The sequence below is a fragment of the Canis lupus genome, chromosome 33 (assembly GCF_048164855.1).
Source record: "Canis lupus baileyi chromosome 33, mCanLup2.hap1, whole genome shotgun sequence".
Lineage (NCBI taxonomy): Eukaryota > Metazoa > Chordata > Mammalia > Carnivora > Canidae > Canis > Canis lupus.
In genome coordinates, this window is record NC_132870.1 from 14913823 (window position 1) to 14938136 (window position 24314).

The 24314-nt window shown below is 32.5% G+C and overlaps 1 long non-coding RNA gene across 1 annotated transcript in view; it reads right to left on the reverse strand.

Annotated features, from left to right (window-relative positions):
* LOC140623777 (uncharacterized) overlaps positions 1-24314 on the reverse strand; it is a 318326-nt gene that overhangs the window by 130541 nt on the left and 163471 nt on the right. Inside the window, exon 4 of the long non-coding RNA XR_012023312.1 lies at positions 18544-18639. This is a non-coding gene — a long non-coding RNA (uncharacterized lncRNA). The remainder of the gene's footprint in view (positions 1-18543; positions 18640-24314) is intronic.

Consider the following 24314-nt stretch of genomic DNA (forward strand, 5'->3'; position numbering starts at 1 on the left):
ATGAAAATACAGTAAGGAAACCTATAATAGATTATAACACATCTGTACTCTGAAAGACACAATAATAGAAAGCAATCTAGTTGAACAGCAAAATGAAAAAAAAAGAATAATAAAAAACAAAATAAGTTAATGGAACTCTGTGTGACATCATCGAGACTAATAATATTTGCATTATAGAGATCCCCAAAAAAGAAGAGAGAAGGGGGCAGAAAACTTGAAAAGAAAACTTGAAAAAAAAACAACTGAAAATATCCCTACTCTAGGGAAGGAACAACTATCCAGGTCCAGAAAATACAGAAACCCCAAATAAGATGAACCCACAGAGGTCCAAACCAAGACACATAATAATTAAAATGGCAAAAAGTAATGTTTAATAGAAAATCTTAACAGCAGCAAGAGAAAGTATTGCTACCTTGAAAAGAGAACAGTTAGGTACAAATGAAACCCCATCAGGTTCTTAGCTAATTTTTAGGAGAAACTATAACCCAAAAGGGAGTGGCATGATGTATTCAAAGTACTGAAAAAAAACCCTACAAACAGGAATACTCTAAGTAGCAAAGTTGCCATTCAGAATTGAAAGACAAATAGTTTACCAGACAAATAAAAGTTAAAGGAATTCATCACAAATCAGTCTTAAAAGAAATGTTAAAAGAAATTCATTATGTGGAAAGGAGAAGCAATAACTAGAGGGACGCCTGGGTGGCTGAGCGATTGAGCATCTGTCTTTGGCTCAGGGTATAATCCTGAAGTCCCAGGATTGAGTCCCAGGATCCAGTCCCACATTGGGCTTCCTGCATGGAGCCTTCTTGTCCTTCTGCCTATGTCTCTGCCTGTCTCTTTCTCTCTGTGTCTCTCATGAATAAACAAATAAAATCTTTTTTTTTAAAGGAAAAGCAATAACTAGAAGTAGTAAATTATGAAAAGAAAAACAATTGCACAGGTAAAAATGAAATATACTAAAGGTAGTAGATTAATTACTTATAAAGCCAGTGTAGAAGTTAAAACACAAAAGTAGTAAAATCAATCATATGTATGAAAATTAGTCAAGAGATACACACACACACACAAACAGATGTAAAATTTAGCATTATATGCATAAAATGAGAAGTAAAAATTTAGTGCTTTTAGAACTTGTTTGAAATTAAGAAACCATCAACTTAACATAGGCTACTATTCACATAGGATATTTATTATGAATGCAAGAGTAACCACTAACAAAAACCTATAATAGATAAGAGAAAGGAATGCAAGCATAATACTAAAAAAAAAAAAAAAAAAAATTCTGTGAAGCCACAAGAGGAGAGAAACAGAAAAGAAGAAGATAACAGAGAATTACAAAAATAACTGTAAAACAATTCACAAAATGACAATAAGTACATACCTATCAATAATTACTTTAAATATAAATTGATTAATGTTCCAGTTAAAAACATAAGATAACTGAGTAGATAAAAAGTAAGATCAATCTATATGCTGCCTACAAGTTTCACTTCAGACCTAAAGACACATGCAGATTGAAAGTGAAGAAATGTAAAATGATATTTTATGCAAATGGAAACCTAAAAAAGAAAAAGAAAAAAAGAACCAACGTAGCAATACTTTCTCCAACAAAATAGACTTTAAAACAAACACTGTAAAAAGAGACAAAGAAGGGCATTACATAATGATAAAGGCATCAATTTAAACAAGAAGATATAACAACTGTAAATATCTATGCATTTAAAATTGAGCATGTAATCATAAAACAAAGATTAACCTAAAGAGAGACATAAAGGGAGAAATGGATAAAATGCAATCATAGTAGATTTTAAGACCCCAATTACATCAATGGATAGATCATCCACACAGAAAATCACCAAGGAACAATGCCTTTGAACAATCCATTAGACCAAATGGACCTAATATATGTAATATAATATATATATGGGTATATATATTATTATGCATATATGGTAATTTATATGTGGATATGTGTATATATTGCATATACAATATATATAGTATATATATATCATAGCAGAACACACTTTTTTTTCAAGCACACATGAAACATTTTCCAGAATACATCACGTTAGTCTGCAAAATAAGTGTCTATAAATTTAAATATTAAAATAATATTAAGCATATTTTCTGACCACAAAAGATTGAAATTAGAAATCAATTACAAGAAAAAACTTGGAAGAAACAAAAACACATGGAAGCTAAACAACATGCTACTAAACAACCAATGGGTCAATGAAGAAATCAAGGAGGAAATTTTTAAAAATACATGAAGACAAATGAAAATGAAAACAGAGCAGTTAAAAATCTTTAGAATGCAGTAAAAGCAGTTCTAGGAGGGAACTTTATGGCAGTACAGATCTACCTCAAGAAACAGGAAATATCTCATATAAGCAAACTAACCTTACACTTAAAGAAACTAGAAAAAGAAGACTAACCCAAACCTAGCAAAAGGAAGGAAATAATAAAGATCAGAGCAGAAATAAATTAAATAGAGGCTTAAAACGATTGAAAAAATCAATGAAGTCAAGAGCTTGTTCTCTGAAAAGCTAAATAAAACTTGTAAGTCTTTAATCAGACTTCTCAGTAGTCCCTGAATAGCCAAAGCAACCCTGGAAAAGCAAAGCAAAGCTGGAGGCTTCATAATTCTAGACTTCGAGTTATATTACAAAGCCATAGTAATCAAACAGTATGATACTGGTACAAAAACAGACACATAGATCAATGGAACAAAACAGAAACCCCTGAAATAAACCCACAACTATACAGTCAATTAATCTTTCACAAAAGAGGAAAGAGTTTTCAGTGGGAAAAAGACAATCTTTTGAACAAATAGTGTTGGGAAAACTGGACAGCAACATGCAGAAGAATGAAATTGGAACACTTTCTTACACAAAAATAAAGTCAAAATGTATTAAAGAGCTAAATATGAGACTTGAAACCATAAAAATCCTAGAGGAGAACACAGGCTGTAACCACTTTGATATTGGCCATAGCAACTTCTTACTAGATATATCTCTTACTAGTTCATTCAAAAATGAACTACTAGAATAATAAGTAAAAAATAAAAAAAAATTAAAACTTCTGCACATTCAAGGAAACAATCAGCAAAACTAAAAAGCAACTGAAGGAATGGGAGAAGATGTTTGCAAATGATATTTTTTTTAAGATTTTATTTATTTATTATTAATGAGAGAGAGAGAGAGGCAGAGACACAGGCAGAGGGAGAAGCAGGCTCCATGCAGAGACCCTGACATGGGACTCGATCCCAGGACTCCAGGATCAGGAAAATGACATATCTGATGAAGGGTTAGTATGCAAAATCTGTAAAGAACTTATAAAACTCAATACCCAAAAAACAATCCAGTTAAGAAATGGGCAGAAGACATGAATCAATTTTTTTTCCAAAGACATACATAACAGACCCATGAAAAAATGTTCAACATCACTGATCATCAAGGAAAAACAAATCACAACTACAATAGGCTATCACCTCACACCTGTCAGAATGGCCAAAATTAACAACACAGGAAACAATAGATGTAGGCAAGGATGCAGAGAAAGGGGAACTCTCTTGCATTGGTAGTGGAATGCAAACTTCTATAACCACTCTGGAAAATAGTATGGAAGTTCCTCAGAAAGTTTAGAATAGAACTACCCTACAACCAGCAATTATACTACTAGATATTTACCCAAATAATGCAAAAATACTAATTCAAAGGTATACATGCACCCTGATGTTTATAGCAACATTCTCTACAATAGCCAAGTTATGGAAACCTCCTAAGTGTACATCCACTGTTGCATGTATAAAGAAGTGATATATATATATATATATATATATATATATATATATATATATATAATGAAAAATTACTCATCCATAAAAAAAGAATGACATATCTTTTTCATTTACATTTCATTGTTTTCATCAAAAATCATTTGCAATGTCATGGAGTACCTAGGGAGTATTATGCTAAGCAAAATAATTCAGTTAGACAAAGACAAATACCATATGGTTTCACTCATATGTAGAATTTAAGAAACAAAACAAATGAACAAAGGGGAGAAAAAAGAGAGGGAGGCAAAACAAGAAACAGCCTCTAAACTATAGAAATAAATGATGGTTACTAGAGTAGAAAAGGGGAGCAGGATGGGTTAAATAGGTGATGGAGATTAAGGAGTGTACTTGTAATGAGCATTCAGTGTCATATGGAAGTTTGAATCATGCATGATGCACCTAAAAGTAATATTACACTGCATGTTAACCACCTGGAGTTTAAATTAAAGCTTAAAATAAAAATCTAAAATTGTAAAAAACAAACGAGACAAAACACCTATAATACTGATGAAAGAAACTGGAAATGACACAAAAGAATGGAAAAATATCCCATACTTATAGATGTGAAAAATTAATATTGTTAAGATGCCCATACTACCTAAAAATCTACATATTTAATTCAACACCTGTCAAAATACCAATAGTATTTTAAATGTATCTACAACAAATAATCCTAAAATTTGTATGGAACTACAAAAGACCTTGAATAGCCAAAAAAATATTGAAACAGAAGAACAAAGTTATCATAATCCCATATTTAAGATATACTACAAAACTATAGTAACCAAACAGTATACTACCGACACAAAAAAAGAGACATATAGATCAAAGGAATAGGATTGAGAACTCAGAAAGTAACCCATGCCTATATGGCCAATTAGTGTATGACCAAAAGGGGATAACATACAATGGAGGAAAGACACTCTTTTCAATAAATGGTGTGGGGAAAACTGGACAGCTGCATGTAAAAGAATTAAACTGAACCACTTTCCTACACTATACACCAAAATAAACTTAAAATTGATCAAAGACCTAAATGTGAGACCTGAAACTATAAAAACACCAAAAAGAAAACAGGCAGTGGTCTCTTGGACATCAACCTCAGCAAGAGATTTATGGACATGCCTCTTCAAGGCAAGGGAAACAAAAGCAAAATAAACTGTTGGGACTACACCATAATAAAAGGCTTTTGCACAATAAAGGAAACCATTAACAAAATGAAAAGGTAACTTACTGAATTGTAGAAGGTATTTTTATTTTTTTATTTTATTTTTTTAAAGATTTTATTTATTTATTCATGAGACACACACACACATAGAGAGAGAGAGGCAGAGACACAGGCAGAGGGAGAAGTAGGCTCCATACAGGGAGCCTGATGTGGGGCTCGATCTCAGGACTCCAGGATCACGCCCCGGGCTAAAGGCAGGGACTAAACCACTGAGCCACCCGGGGAACCCTATAAGATATTTTTAAATGATATATTTTATAAGGGTTAATATCAAAAATATATTTAAAAAACTTATACAACTCAACACCAAAAAACCAAACATTCAGATTAAAAAATGGGTAGAGGACCTGGGCAGATATCTTTCTAAAGACATACAGATGACCAATATACACATGAAAAGATGTTGAATTTCACTGATTGTCAGGAAAATGAAAACAAATACCATAATGAGGCATCATCTAACACTAGTCAGAATAGCTAGTATCAAAAAGACAAATAATAATTGTTGGCCAAGATGTGAAGAAAAGAGAAACATTATGTATTATTTATAGAAATATAAATTAATGCAATCACTTTGGAAAACAGTATGAAGTATCCTCAAAAAATTAATAATTGAAATCTCATATGATCCATAACCACATTACTTGGTAGTTACCCAAAAAGAATGAAAACATTAATTTAAAAAGATTTATGCAGTCCTATGGTTCTTACAGCATTATTCACAATAGACAAGATATGGAAACATCGGGAAGTGTTTACTGATAGATGAATGGATAAAGAAGTAGTATATATACAATGGAATAACGCACAGCCATAAAAAGAATGATATCTTGCCATTCGCAACCACATGGATGGGCCTAGAAGATATTATGCTAAGTGAAATAAGTCAAACGGAGAATGACAAACACCATATGATTTTACCTATGTGTGGAACCCCCCCTCCCCCCAAAAAAGCCAAAAAACAGAATTTTAAATACAGATAACAAATTGGTGGTTGGTAGAGGTTAGGTGGATAGCATAATTGGTGAAATAGATAGGATTAAGAGGTACAAACTTCTAGTTATAAGATAAATAAGTCATGGAGATGAAAAGTATGGAAGAGGGAATATAGTCAATAATATTCAGTAACATTGTGTGGCAACATATTGTGACTACACTTACCATGGTGAGCATGGAGTAATGTATAGAATTGTTGAATCAATATATTGTACACTTGAAACTAATATAACATTGTATGTCAATTATAATTTAATATTTAAAAAAAAGTGGAAGCAAAAAGGAAAAAAAGAGTTAAAAAAGAATTAGTTCTAGGGTGACTGACCCTCTTAGCTTTCCTGTGACTGTCCCAATTTTACCGCTGAAATATAGCATTCTGGAAAACCCTTAAGTTTAAGGCAAACAGGGATGATTTATCACCCTACTTCTAGTAATACTGAAAATGTATATGCTATGTGGTTATGCATCATCTTTTTCAATTTTGTTCAAAATAGTGTACATTATAAAATAATCTGTAACCTATCAGTAGTACATAATGAATGACTGGTATACTCACTACCCAATTAAAACATATGAAATGACTGCTTTCTTGAAAGTCTCCTGTATGCTTCTTGCCACTGTTCCATCTTTCAGCCTTACTCAGAGGTTATTGCTTTGATGAAATACATAATTGCTTTTCTACTTTCTTTTTAGTTTCACCATAAATGTAAGTATACTCAAATGCTATCTTGTTTGAATTATTATTGTTTTGGAACTTTATATAAATGGTATCATATTGTGTATGTTTTTCTGGCACTCATTTTTATTATTTAACATTATGTTAGGGGATCCCTGGGTGGCTCAGTGGTTTGGCGCCTGCCTTCATCCCAGGGCATGATCCTGGAGTCCCGGGATCGAGTCCCACATCAGGCTTCCTGCATGGAGCCTGCTTCTCCCTCTGCCTGTGTCTCTGCCTTTCTCTGTGTCTCTCATGAATAAGTAAATAAAATCTTTTAAAAAAAAACAACAACATTATGTTAAAGAATGTCATTCATTCCCCCATGTGAACATCCATGAAGCAGTTTCATTCATTTTCATCATTGTACAAAACAATAAGAGAAGAACTAATGCTCCTGTAGTGCTTATTATGTTCCAGAAATTGTTCTAAACTCTTTTCATATACAAATTCATTTATTTCTATAAGAACCATAAGTGCTAGAAACTCTCTTCAATATTTTATATATGAGCAGACTGAAATATGGAGAAGTGAGATAATTATAGAATAATTAGTAGCAGACCTGTGTTTCAGATCTATAAAATCTGACTTCAGAGGTCTCATTCTTAATCACTAAAATAAGACATTATATTTTACTGTATAAATATATGACAGATATATCCATTATATTGTCATTGGACATTTGAGGCTTTTCACACATTTTTTTCCAATTACAAGCAGTAGCTTGATAAGTATTCTTGTAACAGGTCTCCTCATTCAAATTAGTAAGATAGAGTATATTCCAAGGGTATCTGTATTCTCATATATGTCTTATTTCAACCAAAGTCAAATAAAATGTCTCTTATCCATATCTTTATCAACCCACTGTGTAGTCATGCATTTTAAAATATTTGCCAAATTAATTTTTAGCTCAGTTTGTATTTCCAAATTACAAATGAGATTGAGTACATTTTTATTTTGTCACTTATATGTAAGTAAAATTCTTACTTGGTCAGTCCCTAGATATTTTTCCCACTTGTTTTGATTTTAGTGACTTTAAAAGACGTTTAAAAATAATTTTTATATAACATAAACTCATATAATATTTTTGTTTCATATGTCACATTTTATGTTTTATATATAGTTCATATTTTATATAAGTACATATGTTCTTGTTATATGTGTTGCAAAAACACCTTCCAGTTTTTATGTATCTTTTCAGTTTATAAATTTATGGTAATGCAATTTATCAGTATTTCCAGTATTGTCTCCTTTTTTATATAATCTAATAATTGTTTTCCTTTTTTAATTAAGGAAACCTTTCCCTATCCTAACATCATATTTAAGTCTTTAATCCTTCTAAAATAAAATTTTGTTTACGGTAAGAGAAAACCATCAAATTTACTTGTTTTGTTCCCATATGGATACCCATTTTTCAATAGTATTATGGATTATTACTGCCTATTGTGTCATATATTAAGTTCTCATAAATATCTGGATTTCTTTGCTCTGCTCTCTAATCAGTATAATGATCTATTTGTCTGAATATACATCAACACCTACTATAGTTTTATGGGAGAGACTCTATCAATTCTTTATTTTTTTTTTTATTGCTTAGACACCTGCAGAAATGATACATATGCAGATAGAAAGTTAACTATCTGAGTGGGAAAACATTGTATCAGTGATGAAGGAGATAGGTAGGGAGACCATGTCTACATTGGGTCAACTGATGCAGAACCTGGAGAGCTGATTGCAAATGGTAAGGATGACAAGATTTGATTTGAACAATAATAGGAGGTTCCTATCATAATGAAATAATAATAGGCCTGTAAGGAAAAATAATACCCTAAATATTTTAAACCTCCTCAGAGGTTCTTTTTTATATATATTTATTATTAATCATGATGCTTAATTTTCTAAATATATGCCCCTTAAGGAAGCTCTGAAATCAAGGTTTTCTTTTTCATAATTCTTAAAAATTTAACATGGTTTATTCTTTGAGTTTAATTATTGTTCTTATTTGGCTTCTTTTGAATGATTATAAAAAGTTGAAAACCTGGTGTCAAAAAGCTATGTTTGGTTATTGTTACTAGCTATGCTTTTAACTCTCAAATATGCATTTTTATAAACTAAACTTGTAAACATGGTTATTTGGTGAAACAATTGCATGAGGTCCTCTTCCACTCCTGACATGTTTAGATGGTATTATGACTGAATTGAGTAAAATTTATGTCATAACTTCTTTCCTGGTCATCACCATCTTTCACACTTTCATCATACTTCAAGGGTGAATCTCTATAACTAGTTCAGATTGCTCATGCTCTGATTGTAAGTACCCTCATATTAAATTTGTGAGAAAGATGAAGTATACTCTCTTACTTCTTAAACATTAAAATCTGAAGCTCATAACTCTTAGATTATTTCCCCATCATCCTGTAATCTTTAGGTTTACAATTAAGTGCTTTACTAATATTTTACAGAACAATAGACCTCTGGTAATCTACATAAGTAGGAACTTCAGGAAATGGCTCAAACACTATGATTTACATGAAAAGCAAGTATCAAATTTGTTGTGATATTTCTTTGACTTCTACTTCAGTGTAGAGGTAAAAAAAGAGTATCAGATATAAAATGATAATTTACTACTATTTTATTGTAATACAAATGAATGTAGAGAATTTTAAAAAGTAGAATCATATAAAATTAAATTTCTAGTTTTTAATAAAATGCTAGTTTATTAATTATGTGTTCATAGATTTTGGATGAAGTGGTTTAGAGTACCTAAAATTCCGAGAAGCAGAATGTTTTTGTGTCCTCAATTATTTTATAGAATGATTTTTTTTTTCTAATTTACCAGAAAAATATTCTTGTTCTGAGAAGTAAAGCTGCTAAAGGGCAAATAGCATGTTTGTTAATTTTCAATTATTATTTTACTCTAATCAAAATGTTAGACTTCAAGAGACTCTTAACTATGGGAAACAAACAGGGTTGCTGGAGGGAAGGTGGATGGGGTGATGGGATAATTGGGTGATGGGCATTAAGGAGAGCACTTGATGTAATGAGCACTGAGTGTTATATGAAACTGATGAATCACTAAATTCTACCCCTGAAATTAATAATACACTATATGTTAACTAAATTGAGTTTAAATTAAATTTTTTTAAATGTTAGACCTTATAATTTTAAATCATCTTTCTTTATCCATTTGCCACTAAAAGTATGCATACATGATAATAAATAGTTTTAAAATGACTAGAAAGGAAACTTTGTTTGGAATATGGTCTAGTCAAGATGTGAAATAATTGAGGTGATAATTTGAATTTTTGTTTTATTGTTTTGGTTGAGATTTTCTAGAGTATTTACTACTATTACTAGGATCAATTTTTCCATTTGTAAAATTGACCTTAGCTGATACAAGTATCTAACATGTAGAGAGTATTTGCCTCTTATGGAAAACATCTTGCTACCTTGCATAAATGACCAAGTTTAATACCATTCTTCCATTATCATGCAAACCAGCACAAAGTCTTCTCTATTCCCTGAAATGTACTCATAGCTTTAGTAATCATTATGACATGACAAATTGGCACCTTCAAGATTAAACTATTGTGCAATTCTCTGTTTTGCATATTGTTTCGATGATGATAGTATAATGATAATGAAAAAAAATCTACCACTTACTCAGAACCTAAGTAACAGACACATTTCAGATATTATGGATCTGGTTTTATGTATATATCTAATGTACCTGATCTTATTTAATTTTTACAATAATTCTACTTTAATGTTATCTGCATTCCATCTGAGAGCTATGAGTTCATTGAATGACATAATAGAAAGAAAGTATACATGATTTCAGGTTTGCTCTTGCCCTTATAGTTTCCTTATTAAACAAATACCTAACCTTTATTAAATAGCTACTTATAGGGATCCCTGGGTGGCGCAGCGGTTTGGCGCCTGCCTTTGGCCCAGGGCGCGATCCTGGAGACCCGGGATCAAATCCCATGTCGGGCTCCCAGTGCATGGAGCCTGCTTCTCCCTCTGCCTGTGTCTCTGCCTCTCTCTCTCTCTCTCTGTGACTATCATAAATAAAAAAATAAAAATAAAAAAAATAGCTACTTATTACCAACTATGTTACATGTATTATTATAACCATCTTATAAACAAAATATAAAGCTCAATGGAATAAACTATTAGTTGGTTAATAACACAGCTATGGACAAGTTTGAAACACAGATTAATTTGTCTTTATAACTCACCATATAATCCATCCTGGCATCAAAAGGATCATGATACACTATTTTGAAAGTTTAAGACTACACAGCAGAATGTAAATAGCTTCAGAAGAAAAACAAAAAAGGGGCATTACTTTGTTTTCTACACAGAGATCTGGGAGATAGGGTAGTGGAAAGCACCCAAGCTAAATAGCAAAAAGCAGATGATAATAATAATGATGATGGTGATAATTTAAAAATGAGGGATGCCTGGGTGGCTTCCTGGTTGGGCACCTGCCTCCAGCTCTGGTCGTGATCCTAGGATCCAGGATCGAGTCCCTCATCGGGCTCCCTGCAAGGAGCCTGCTTATCCCTCTGCCTGTGTCTCTGCCTCCCTCTCTCAGTCTGTGTCTCTCATGAATAAATAAATAAATCTTAAAAAAAATTAAAAATAAAATAAAATAAAAATGAGAATAGGTTAAAAGATCTCTGGGACAACATCAAATATAGTAACAGTCACATTACAGAGGAACCAGAAGAAGAGAGAGAAGCAAGCAGAAATCTTATATGAAGAAATAATAGCTGAAGGCTTTTTTAACCTGGAGAAGGAAAAAAATATCCAGGTTCAAAAAGCATAGAATGCCTCAAACAAGATGAACCCCAAAAGATTAACATGAAGACACATAATTAAAATGCAAAAGGTAAAAAAAAATAAATATAAAGAAAGAATCTTAAAAGCAGCAAGAAAAAGAAAACAATTACATACAAAAAAAAAAAATAACTTATAAGACTATCAACTGATTTTTCAGCAGAAATTTTGCAGGCCAGAGAAAGTGCTGAAAGAAAAAAAAAAAACTTGTAACCAAAAATATTCTGCCCATCAAGGTTATCATTCAGAATTGAAAGAGAGGTAGTTTCCCAAACAAACAAAATTTGAAGGGGTTCAACACCACTGTCTTACAAGAAATATTAAAGGAACTTCCTTAAGTTTGGGGGGGGAGGCCATAATTATAAATAAGAACATTAAGAGAAAAATAAATTTCATGAGTAAAAGAAAGCTTATAGTAAAGGTAGCAGAGCAATCACTTATAAAACTCATATGAAAGTTAAAAAAACGAAAGTAGTAAAATCAATTATATCTGAAAATTAGTTAAGGGGTCTCACAAAAAGATGTAAAAATATGACAACATATCCATAACACATGGAGGGAGGGTAAAAACAAAGTTCATTAGAATGTGTTTGAAATAAAATGACCATTAACTTAATATAGACTGCCTAGGATAGTACATAGGAACCTTATGATAACTGCAAATCCAAAACCTATAATAGGTACCCAAAAATATAGACATGAAGCCAAACATAACACTAAATAAAATCATAAATAACAAATAAAGAGAGCAAGAGAAGATGAAACAAAGGAGAAAACTATAAAACCAACCAGAAAACACTTCACAAAATGAAAAGTAGTACATATTTATCAATAATTACTTCAAAAGTAAGTGGCCAAAATGCAACAACCAAATGACAGCATTGATGGAATAGCTAAAAACAAAAGAAATAAAAAATAAGGGATCCCTGGGTGGCGCAGTGGTTTAGCGCCTGCCTTTGGCCCAGGGTGCGATCCTGGAGACCCGGGTTCGAATCCCACGTCGGGCTCCCGGTGCATGGAGCCTGCTTCTCCCTCTGCCTATGTCTCTGCCTCTCTCTCTCTCTCACTGTGTGCCTATCATAAATAAATAAAATTAAAAAGAAAAGAAATAAAAAATAAGAGAAAACAAACAAAAACCTAATATTCATCTTTATGCTTCCTACAAGAGACTTGCTTCAGACCTAAATCACATACAAAATGAAAATGAAAGGATGGAAAAAGATATTTTATGCTATAGAAGCAAAAAAAAAAAAAAAAGGAAGGATATCAATATTTATATCAGACAAAATATACTTTAAAACAAAGAATGTAGCAGGAGGCCAAAAAAGGCATTGCATGATGATAAAAGAATCAATCCAACTGGAGGATATAACAATTATAAATATAAAAAAATTGTATATATCTATGTACTCAATATTGGAGCACCTAAATACATAAAACAAATAATAACAGATAAAAAGGTAGAAATGGACAGTAATATAATCATATGGAATTTTAGCTTACACTTACATCAATGGATAGATAATCCACACAGAAAACCAAGAAGGAAACTGGCTATGAACATTAGAATAGATGGACTTAACAGATATACAGATATACATTCTATCCAAAAACAGCAGAATACACATTCTTTTTAAGTGCACATGGAACATTCTCTAGGATAGATCATATGTTAGGCCAAAAAACAAGTCTCCATAAATTTAAGAAGTTTAAAATCATATTAGGCATCTTTTCTGACCACAATGGCATGAAAGTAGAAATTAATCACATAAAAGTGGAAATAACACAAACACATGGAAGCTAAATAATATGCTACTAAACAATCAATGGGTCAATGAAAATCATGTAGGAAAAAAATACATGGAAACAAATAAAAATGAAACACAATGATCCAAAATTGTTGGAATCCAGAAGAATTAAAATCTATTCTTTTCAAACTATTCCCAAAATATGAGAGGAAGAAAAATTTCCAAATTAACTATATGAGACCAGCATTACCCTGAGGCAAAACCCAAAGACACTACAAAAACAAACAAAAAAACCCTACAGGCTGATATGTCTGATAAATATAGATGCAAAAATCCTTAACAAAATATTAACAAACCAAATTCAACAATAGATTAAAAGAATAATTCACCACAACCAAATGGTATTTATTCCAGGGTGCAAGGATGGCTTAATACCCAAAAATCAATCAATGTGATACATCTCACTTACAAAAGGAAGGATAAAAACCATATGATTGGCTCAAAAATGCAGAAAAAAATTGACAAAATTTAACATCTGTTCATCATAATCCTAAATAAAGTCGGTATAGAGGGAACATACCTCAAATAATAAAGGTTGCATATAAAAAGCCTCAACTAACATCATGCTCAATGATAAAAAACTAAGAACCTTCAGAAACTAGACAAAGATGCCCACTCTCACCACTTTTATTCAACATAGCACTGGAAGTCCTAGTCACAGCAACCAGACAAGGGAAAGGAATAAAAGGCATCTAAACTGGTAAGGAAAAAAAAAAGTAAAAAAAAAAAAAAAAAAAAGTGAAAAAAATTGGTAAGGAATATGTAAAACTGTCTATTTGTAGATGACATGGTACCATATGTAGAAAACCCTAAAGTCTCCACCAAAAACTCATAGAACTCATAAGTGAATTTGTTGTTTGTAGGATACAAAACAAACATATACTAATCTGTTGCATTTCTATACACTAATGGCAAAGTAACAGAAAGAGAAATTAAGAAAACAGTATCATTTATAATTGTATCAAAAAGAAGAAAATACCTATATATAAACTTAACCTAGGGTTGAAAGACCTATATTCTGAAAACTATAAATCACTGATGAAAGAAATTGAAGATAACACAAACAATGGAAAGATATACCAAGCTCATGGATTAGAAAAATTAATATTGTTAAAATATTTATACTATACCCAAAGAAATCTACATATTCAATGTAATCTCTATCAAAATGCCAATAATATTTTCCCAGAACTACAACAAATTATCTTAACATTTGTATGGAACCACAAAGACCTTCTATAGCCAAAGCAATCTTGACAAGGGAAAAAACTGAAGGTATCACAATCACAGATTTCAAAATATACTGCAGTTATAGTGATCAAAACAGTATGGTACTGCACAAATATAGACACATAAGTCAATGGAACATTATAGAAAGTCTAGAAATAAACCCATGCTTATATGGTCAATTAATTTACCACAAAGAATGCAAGAATATACAATGGAGAAAGGACAGTCTCTTCAAGAATTGGTGCTGAGAAACTGTACAGCTGCATGCAAAAAAATGAAACTGAACAATTTTCTTGCAGCACACATGGATGCACACACACACACACACATACAGGAAAAAAAAAACCCACCACAAAATAGCTTATAGACCTAAATTTGAGACCTGAAACCATGAACCTCCTAAAAGAAAACATAGGCACTAATTTCTTGGATATCTAATTTAGTAAAAATATTTATAGATATGTTTCCTCAGTCAAGAGAAACCAAAGCAAAATATTTGGGGACTATGACAAAATAAAAAGCTCTTGCACAGTGAAGGAAACCACCAACAAAATGAAAAGGTAATATACTGAATTGAAGAAGATATTTGTGAGATTATATATATATATATCTCACATGGCTAACATTAAAATATACAGATAACACCCAAAAATAATCTAATTAAAATGGGCAGAAGATTTGAATAGATATTTTTCTAAAGAAGACATATAAATGGCCAACATCCACATGAAATGATGTTCATCAACACTAATCATTGGGGAAATGCAAATCAAAACCACAATGAGGGATTACCTTACACCTGAATGGCTAGTATCAATAAGAGAAGAAACCAGCATTTGCAGTATGTAGAGAAAAGGGAACACTTGTTCTCTTTTGATGTGAAGCTAATTTGGTGCAACCACTGTAGAAAACAGTACAGAGTTTCCTTAAGAAATTAAAAATGGAAATACCATACAATCCAGTCATTCCACTACTGCATATTTACAATAGCCAAAGTATAGAGGCAAACTTAGTGTTCATTGATGGATGAATAAAAAAGATATAATATCCATACATATCTATCTAAATATATAGCTATCTAGATATATACATACATACATATGTGTATATATAGATATATATAGATATGTAATACATACATACAACGGGATATTATTTAACCATAAAAAGGAATGAAATTTTGCTATTTGTGACAAAATGGATGGACCTGGAAGGTGTTATGCTAAGTAAAATAAACCAAACAAAGAAAGGCAAATACTATATGATTTCACTTACATGTGGAACCTAAAAGGAGAACAAATGAACAAACAGACAAGAAAACAGAAACAAACCCATGAAAAGAGAAACAGGCTGGTGGTTTCCAGAAGGGAGGAGGGTGGGGAATGGGAATGGGCAGAATGGACAAAGGGGAGTAGGAGATACAGGCTTCTTATTATGGAATGAATGAGTTATGGGATGAAATGTATAACAAAGGGAATATAGTCAGTGGTATTGTAGTAGCATTGTATGGTGACAGATGGCAGTTACTCTTGTGGTGAGTAATGCATAACATATAGAGTTGTTGAATCACTAATTTGTACACCTGAAAATAATGTAACACTGTGTGTCAACTATACTTCAATAAAAAATGAAATAAACATTTTAATTTTTTGGTTTGTCAACACTTATTTTTACAAATATTTTTCCTATACATATTGTGAAAATAACATTACTAATGCTTTTGTCAATTTGTTTTTCATGGGTCAAGATATTAAAATCCATTTATTGGCTATAAAGTATATATTTGCAATGGTATCTAATCAACTTGAGTCTTACAAGGCATCCTTTGCTGCTATATGAAATAACTCAGCCTTCAGTTGTTGTCACTGATTAATACTAAATTACCTTATTGAAAAAAAAATACCCTGATATTTTGCACTGTATGATATTTATTTTATTTATTTTATTTTAGTACTATTTCATTGTACTAAAGATTTTTTAAGATTTTTATTTTATTGTGGTAAGAATATTTAGCATGAGACCATTAAGAAATGGTTTTCATGTGCAAAGTGTATTGTTACTATAGGTAGAATGTTCTACAGCTGATCTCTAAAACTTATTTATCTTGTTTAACTGAAACTTTATGTCTATTGATTAGCAAATCCCCATTTCACTCTAACTCCATCCTCTGGCAACTATCATTCTACTCTTGAGTAGGAGTTTGAGAATTTGACTGTTGTAGGTACATCATAAAGTGGAATCATACAGCATTATCCTTCTGTGACTGGCTTATTTCACTTAGAATAATGTCTTCCAGGTTCATCCATATTGTCACATAGTACAGTATTTCTTTGTTTAATAACTAAATAATATTCCATAATATGTATAGATACTAAATTGTCTTTATCCACTCATCTATCAGTGGACATTTAGGTTGCTCCCATATCTTGGCTATTGTGAATAGTGCTGAAATAATTATGTGAGTGCTACTATCTCTTTGAGATACTGATATCAATTCTTTTAGATAAATATCTAGAAGTGGGATTACCTGATCGTGTGATCTATTTTTTAAAAATTTTTTCTAATGTGGGATTTTTTTAAAAATCCAGTATAGTTAACATTCATCATATGATCTTTATTTAGTTCATTCATTTGAGAGTGAATTTTTACCTGGGGAATATTTCACATGTATTTTTGTATAAATGAATCTTATTTTTTATAAACAAAGTGAAAACATAGTGTCTCATCTATATTTCAGGTAATTTTTTCCAATGGTCCTGTAGAGATGCAAATAATAATTGGAAAATATAATGTGAACAAAGAGATATTTTAAGATGTAGATTTCCTTAGAATAGAACAAGAAATATGAGTTCAGGAAAGACATAATAAATGGCAATTTATGGAGTGCTCTAGATACCAATTTAATTAGAGATAGATTTGTTGCCCAAATAATGAGACTGGCATGTGCCAAAAATGTTTTTTTTCCTTAATTGCTTGCTTTCCCTTTTAATTGGATTTTGAAATTGTTTAATGATACAAGCAAGACCTTTTAACTACTGATCACTTGAGACCAAATCCAGATTGCATTTTGTACATTCAGTGAACACAGCAGGGATTTCAGTTTGTCAAAGTATATATCAAGTTAATCGAATCCTGAGATAAAGTGAATTATCTCTTAAATTTATGCCTGGCTATTGTGAGGATTAAATGAGGTAAAGTATAAAAAGTACTTGGTAGTATATCTGGCACGTAGTAGGGGCTTAGTAAGAAAAAAATATTACCATAAACAAAAAACTGTTCAATAAACTTGTTATTTTAAGACAAGAATCTCATTTTACTCTTTAGCGATTTCTTGAATTGGCTGCTGAAACATTTGACACACATATATTTTCTCTTTTTTTCTTAATGTTATGTGCACTATGCTTTATCGTTATTAATTTTATTTTGATCTTGCCCAACTCTCTACATCATCTTCATTTTTTTTTTCATGACCAAATTTGGCTCTTCCCCAAATATACCACAATCAGTGTTGCCTTTTCCTTCTATCATTCTACGTATTACAAAGTCACCTTAATCTCTAATTTATCTACTTTCCCTTAACTTCTTCAAAGTGAATTCTTTCATTTGATTTATGAATATTATTTATTAAGTGCTTTTGTATGCCAGGTAGAATCCCAGGCCCTTGAGATATACATGTAAACATAATAAACACAAATCTTTGCACAGGGGTAGCTTTCACTCTAGTTGGGGGTGGGAGATGGACCATAAACAATAAATATAAAATAAAATGAAATTATAATGAAAGTCAAAATTTTATAATTTCTATTAAATAAGAAAAGAACAGAATAAAGAGAATAAACCTGCATGAGCAAGCAGGTTCAAAGTTGGAGAGGAATTTTACCTGGAGATGAATTGTCACTTGAGACTTTGGACTTTAGACTTCAGAGTTGATGCTGGAATGAGTTAAGACTTTGGGGATTGCTGGGATATATTTTGCCTGTGAGAAGAATAAGAATTGGGGTTGGGGGAGCAGGGGCAGAACACAATGAACTGAATGTTTGTGTCCCCTTCATATTCTTATGCTGAAATCTAATCCGCAAATATGTGGGAGGTTTAGGAGGTAAAACTAGGTCATTAGAGTAGAACCCTTGTGAATGGGGATTAGTACCTTTTTAAAATGTACCCCAGGGAGCTTCATCCTCTGTTTACCATGTGAAGTTGCAATGCGAAGTCTGCAATTTGGAAGAAGGCTCTCACCAGAATCCAATTACTTTAATCTTGGACTTCCAATCCAACCTCCAGAACTATGAGAACGTTCTATATATCTCTGCTGTTTATAAGGCATGTTCTATAGTACTTTGTTATAGCTGCCTCAACTAAGAAAAGAGGGCACATTTCATTTTGGAACAGAATGGTCAGAGTAGAGCTTATTGAGCAAAGAGAGGTGCAAAAGGTAACGACATTAGCCTCATGGATGCTTGAGAGAAGAACATTCTATATAAAGAAGAAGCTAGTTTAAAAATAAGGGTTTGTGAGAATCAAAGAGGGTATTGTATCTGGAATAGAGTAGGAGGTAGAGTACTTAGTTGGAAGGGAAGTCAGAGACAAAATGTGGTCAGACCTTATAGAGTTCAAGGCCATGAAGGTTATATCCTATGTTGTTCCTACATAGGGGAAAGGAGAGTTATTGGAGGGTTTTGAGGAGAACAATGTTAAGATCTGAATTACATTTTGGAAGAGTTACTGTGTTTGCTATGTCAAGAACAGAAAACACTGAGGAAGGGGAAGGAAGGCGAATATAAAAAAGGACCAAAGTTTCCACTTCATTTATTCCCATTTTTGTCATATAATCAATGTCATAATCTATTTATTCTAAAGTTCACTTTTTATGCTTTCTAGGTAAGTCTCAGGTTATATTTTTCAGTAACTATAACATCCATTTCTATCATCTATTATGTAGCTGAACATCAAAGATCCCTAACTCATTTTACTCCATCGACATTTACATCCCATTACACTCTGGCCATATCCTAAATCCTAGAAACACAAAATATATCCCACCTCTGGATTGTGAATTTTTTCTAACATCTCTCCCTTAAAAGTTCTTATCTCATCTTCCAAAATCATTACATGTTTTGGATTAAGTCAACAGAACAGACCTTGATAAATGTTATCTAATTTCACCAATATTGTTAATATTCCCCAGCAGCATGAAATTATACCTCAATGTAAATTTCAGACTCGGGGCACCTGGGTCACTCAATCATTTAAGCTTCTGCCTTCAGCTCAGGTCATGATCCCAGGATCCCAGAATGGAGCCAGCATAGGGCTCCCTGCTCCATGGGGAGCCTGCTTCTCCCTGCCCCTTCTCTTCTCCCTCTCTCTCTCTCCCTCTTTCCCTCTCTCCCCCTCTCTCTCCCTCTCTCTCTTCTCTCAAACAAATAAAATATTGAAAAACAAATAAGTAAATTTTATACTCAGCTATAACAAACATCCTTAATACTACCATCCTTGTCAATCTACTGTCATTTCCCTGCTAGAAATTACCCTTATATTTGACCTCTCAATTCTTCAAGGTCCATTACATGTTTTACCTCCTTCATGAAGATTGCTCTACGACTTCCATTCAGCATAGATCTTTTCTTCCATCAACAAATTAGTTAAGCAACATATATTTAATGAGCACCAGCAAGTTTCTGGCACTGTACCAAATTTTGAAGAGTCAGACTTTAACCACTAATGAATGTGTTATTACAAACTAAGAGCTCAGAAGGAAAAATTACATAATAAAGTAACAACATATAGCTGAGGAATTTGAGACAGCCAAGAAGGCAAGCAGCTGACAACTGACCTGAGATATACAAATGAACTGGAGTTATTTAATGAAATAAGGTTGGAGATTGACAGGACATCTCTATCTTGTGATAATCAGCAATGTGTTCACCATACATCAGACTTCTGCTTAGATTCAATGGATAATCTTATTTTTTATCACATATATGTTCCTCTGTTTTTTACATTTCTGAGTTTCGATTTATTTTTTCTCCTCTAAGTCCTTCTTGATGGTAGGTCCATGTGTCACTTATTTTGACTTTCTTATTTTACCACCAATTCCTATTCCACAATTATTTCTTTGTTTTAAGTAATCTCTATGTCGAATGTGGGCTCAAAATCAAGACCCAGAGATGAAAAGTTGCATGTTCTACCCACTGAGTCAGATGCTCCTCTGCCAGATGCCCCTCCGCAATAATTCAAAGAGACCTAGATGTGAATTGAGTATATGGTAAATAATTTTTAGAATCGAATAAAGACATGTATCTTTTAATCATTTAGTCAATATTTTATCTAAATGTTGCCTACCTTGAGCTTATGGTTAAGATAAAAACCCATCAATGTCAATTAAAACACAGAGTGAGGGCAGCCTGGGTGGCACAGCGGTTTAGTGCTGCCTTCAGCCCAGGGCATGATCCTGGAGACTCAGGATCGAGTCCCACATCGGGCTCCCTGCATGGAGCCTGTTTCTCCTTCTGCCTGTGTCTCTGTCTCCCTCTCTCTTTGTTTCTCTCATTAATAAATAAATAAAATCTTAAAAAAAAAGAGATAATTTCTTTGATTTGAAATAGAAGTTCATATTTTTTAATTCATTGCTCCATTTCTTCTTCTTCTATATTTCTACTACCAGAACCAACATTGCATTTCCAGAATGTTTTGTGTCCTGAGGAGATAATACAAAAGAATATAAAAATATGTGCACATGAATTTCATTGTACTGTTATTTATAAGAGATAATAGAAACAATGAAATATGAAGCAGTAGGAAGATAATAATTATATTATGCTACATCAACTTAATGGACAGCCACTAAAATTAATGGTTATAAACTCTGCATCATTTTGAAAAATGCATTTAATAATGAAAACTTAAAACTTAATATTCTATCTATTCAATGATTGATAACATTTAAGAAGTATGCATGTGGCCAAAAACTGGAATGAGGGATGGAAAACAGAAACATGTTTTGCTAAAGTGGCCAGTTTATTAATGTACTTTTGATAGTTTCTATTTTTATAATATACAGGTAACAATATTTAACAGAACTAAGTGTTTTAAATTTATATATTTATATGTTATTGGTTAATCAAAGATAAATATGTATATTTGGATTTACAGAAAAGACTAGATCCAACATTTATTTCTCCATGTCCATAAATGATTCCATAAATGATATTTAAAATTTTAACCACCATGTATATGTCCAAATCCCATCTTCCAATATTTTTTCTTTTGCTTCTGTTATAAAGGATGTTTTTAACTCCAGATTATCTACTGCATTCCAACTACACATAGCCTGGAAGTCTTGGCATGTTTGCCATATCATATGCAGGTTTAACAAAATGTTTTACACATTATTGGCAAATTCATTTGTTTTGTTACTTCTAACAGGTGTGACAAAAATTCTAACACTTTTTTTTTACTATAACTGATTAAGATTACTGTTATTTTGATAATTTTGTATACTTTTAGAATCAACAATGCTAGATTTGTTTACAGATTATTTATGAAGAATAGTATGAAATCTCCACACCAGCTGCAATATATTGTTGAGCTCTCCAAAGAACATTTGCTATTATTTTTCTCTCTGCCTTTGTCTTTCTTCTTCTCTCTGGTTTTACAACAGGCCACACTGTTTTCTGGAATGAAAATGATGATCCTAACTGTTATAATTCTGAAGTTTCTTCAAGTGAAAACGGATTTATAACTCTTACATTATCTATAATTCTATCTGTATTTGGAACAAAATGTTATTAGGATAGTACTGGAAAATGATGTTTAAAAACCATTTATATTGTCAAAAATACTTCTTTAATATAAACCTACATCTCCTAATATAATCTTGCAAATACCCAATTTTTACAAAATATAACTTGAGTTATTTGTATACCCTTTCTCATCCTTAGTATTTCTTCTCCAAATATTAAAGATGTTGAAACATAATCCTTTTTGCACAGGTGCTTTCTTTGAAACCTTCAGGTTACTTTATACAATGTCTTTTTCAGTTAATAAAAAGTTTTGCTGATAGTGGTCCAAAACCCTCAACACAAAATAATATTCCATACTACTTAATATCTTTTCATAATTTAATAAACCTGTAGATTTCTTGTTTTAGATTTCTGTGATCATATCATTTCAATATATAAATTGTATCCACTACTTGACAGTTTAACACGCAATTTTAATAAAATCATATTAGACTATTGAGTTTCAGTATGGTAGAAACCTAAGTCAGAATAGTGTGGGACCCAGGAAATTTAACAAAAATCCCCTACCCCTGGACAAGCAGAGCAGGACTAACTCCATTTTGTGCTGTACCCGCCACCTCCTGTATGACCCCCACATGACCTGCTTATTGCTTAAGGCGCTGCCCCACCCTAGTCAAGCCGCTGGGCACACCCTTATGGGAAATTGGCTCATAACAATGTAACCCCGCCTGTGCCCGCCAAAACTAAGTGCGGATTGGACCAAGTAATAGGCAGCTCAAATGGATGCTATAGGGTAAGATGTAATTCAATAGGCCACCTGCGTGTGGACCGACATGACTGCAACTTTCTGCCTATGTTACAATCCCATTGGCCACTGGCCCCTATAAAGCTGCTACGCCTCTTAGCCTCTTGGGTCCAAGTCCTTGCTCCGCTCTGTCGGGTACACTTGGACCCAAGCTCGAGCTTGTAAATAAACCCTCATGCACTTGCATCAGTGTCGGCTCCTTGGTGGTTTCTCGGATTCGCAATCTTGGGCACAACAAATATATAACATTTAGGTAGCAATATTAAGAGTAATTTTAAAAGTCTTCTCCAAATTTATCCACTAAACACTGGCTTTACAAAATCTGTATAAAATTTTAAATATTTCCAAAAGATATCTTACCTGTCAAAATATATTTTTTAAATTATTGGCACGAGTAAAGCTATTTCAGTTTTAGTTGCAATGCATCAGACTTCTCCAGAAGCCTAATTTAATATTTGAGGCTTTTCATTAGTGTTCTCAGAACTATTAAATGTCGGGGCAGCCCCAGTGGCGCAGCGGTTTAGTGCCACCTGCAGCCTGGGGTGTGATCCTGGAGACCTGGGATCGAGTCCTACTTTGGGCTCCCGGTATGGAGCCTGCTTCTCCCACTGCCTGTGTCTCTGCCTCATCTCTCTCTCTCTGTGTCTCTATGAATAAATAAATAAAATCTTAAAAAAAAAGAACTATTAAATGGCAAGCCAGATAATGTACACTGTGGAGACTATATTGTAAAATCTGGACTGGAGGAACAGATAGGACAGGCTTTATAATGTCTTCCATTTCTAAAACACTTTCTAGGTCCTCTGTCCTATTGTTTCCTCTGGCTCTGGTCCTTTCTTAATGTATTGGTGGCCATGCTGCCTAACACATGACTTTCCTACTGTAACCACAGCCACCTGGGTCAAGGGAGAGCATTTGTCTCAGAGGAACATCATCCACATGTTGGGCAGTGGACTTTATAAAATTTCTTAATAATAAATGTTTTAGTTGACAAGAGGAGATGACAAAATTAAGCCTTTAATAAGATTCTTTTGGTGAGGAACTTTGAAGTGTTATGTTTAGGAAGACTTTATTATTAGCAGCTACTGAGAGTGAAAGACACAGGAG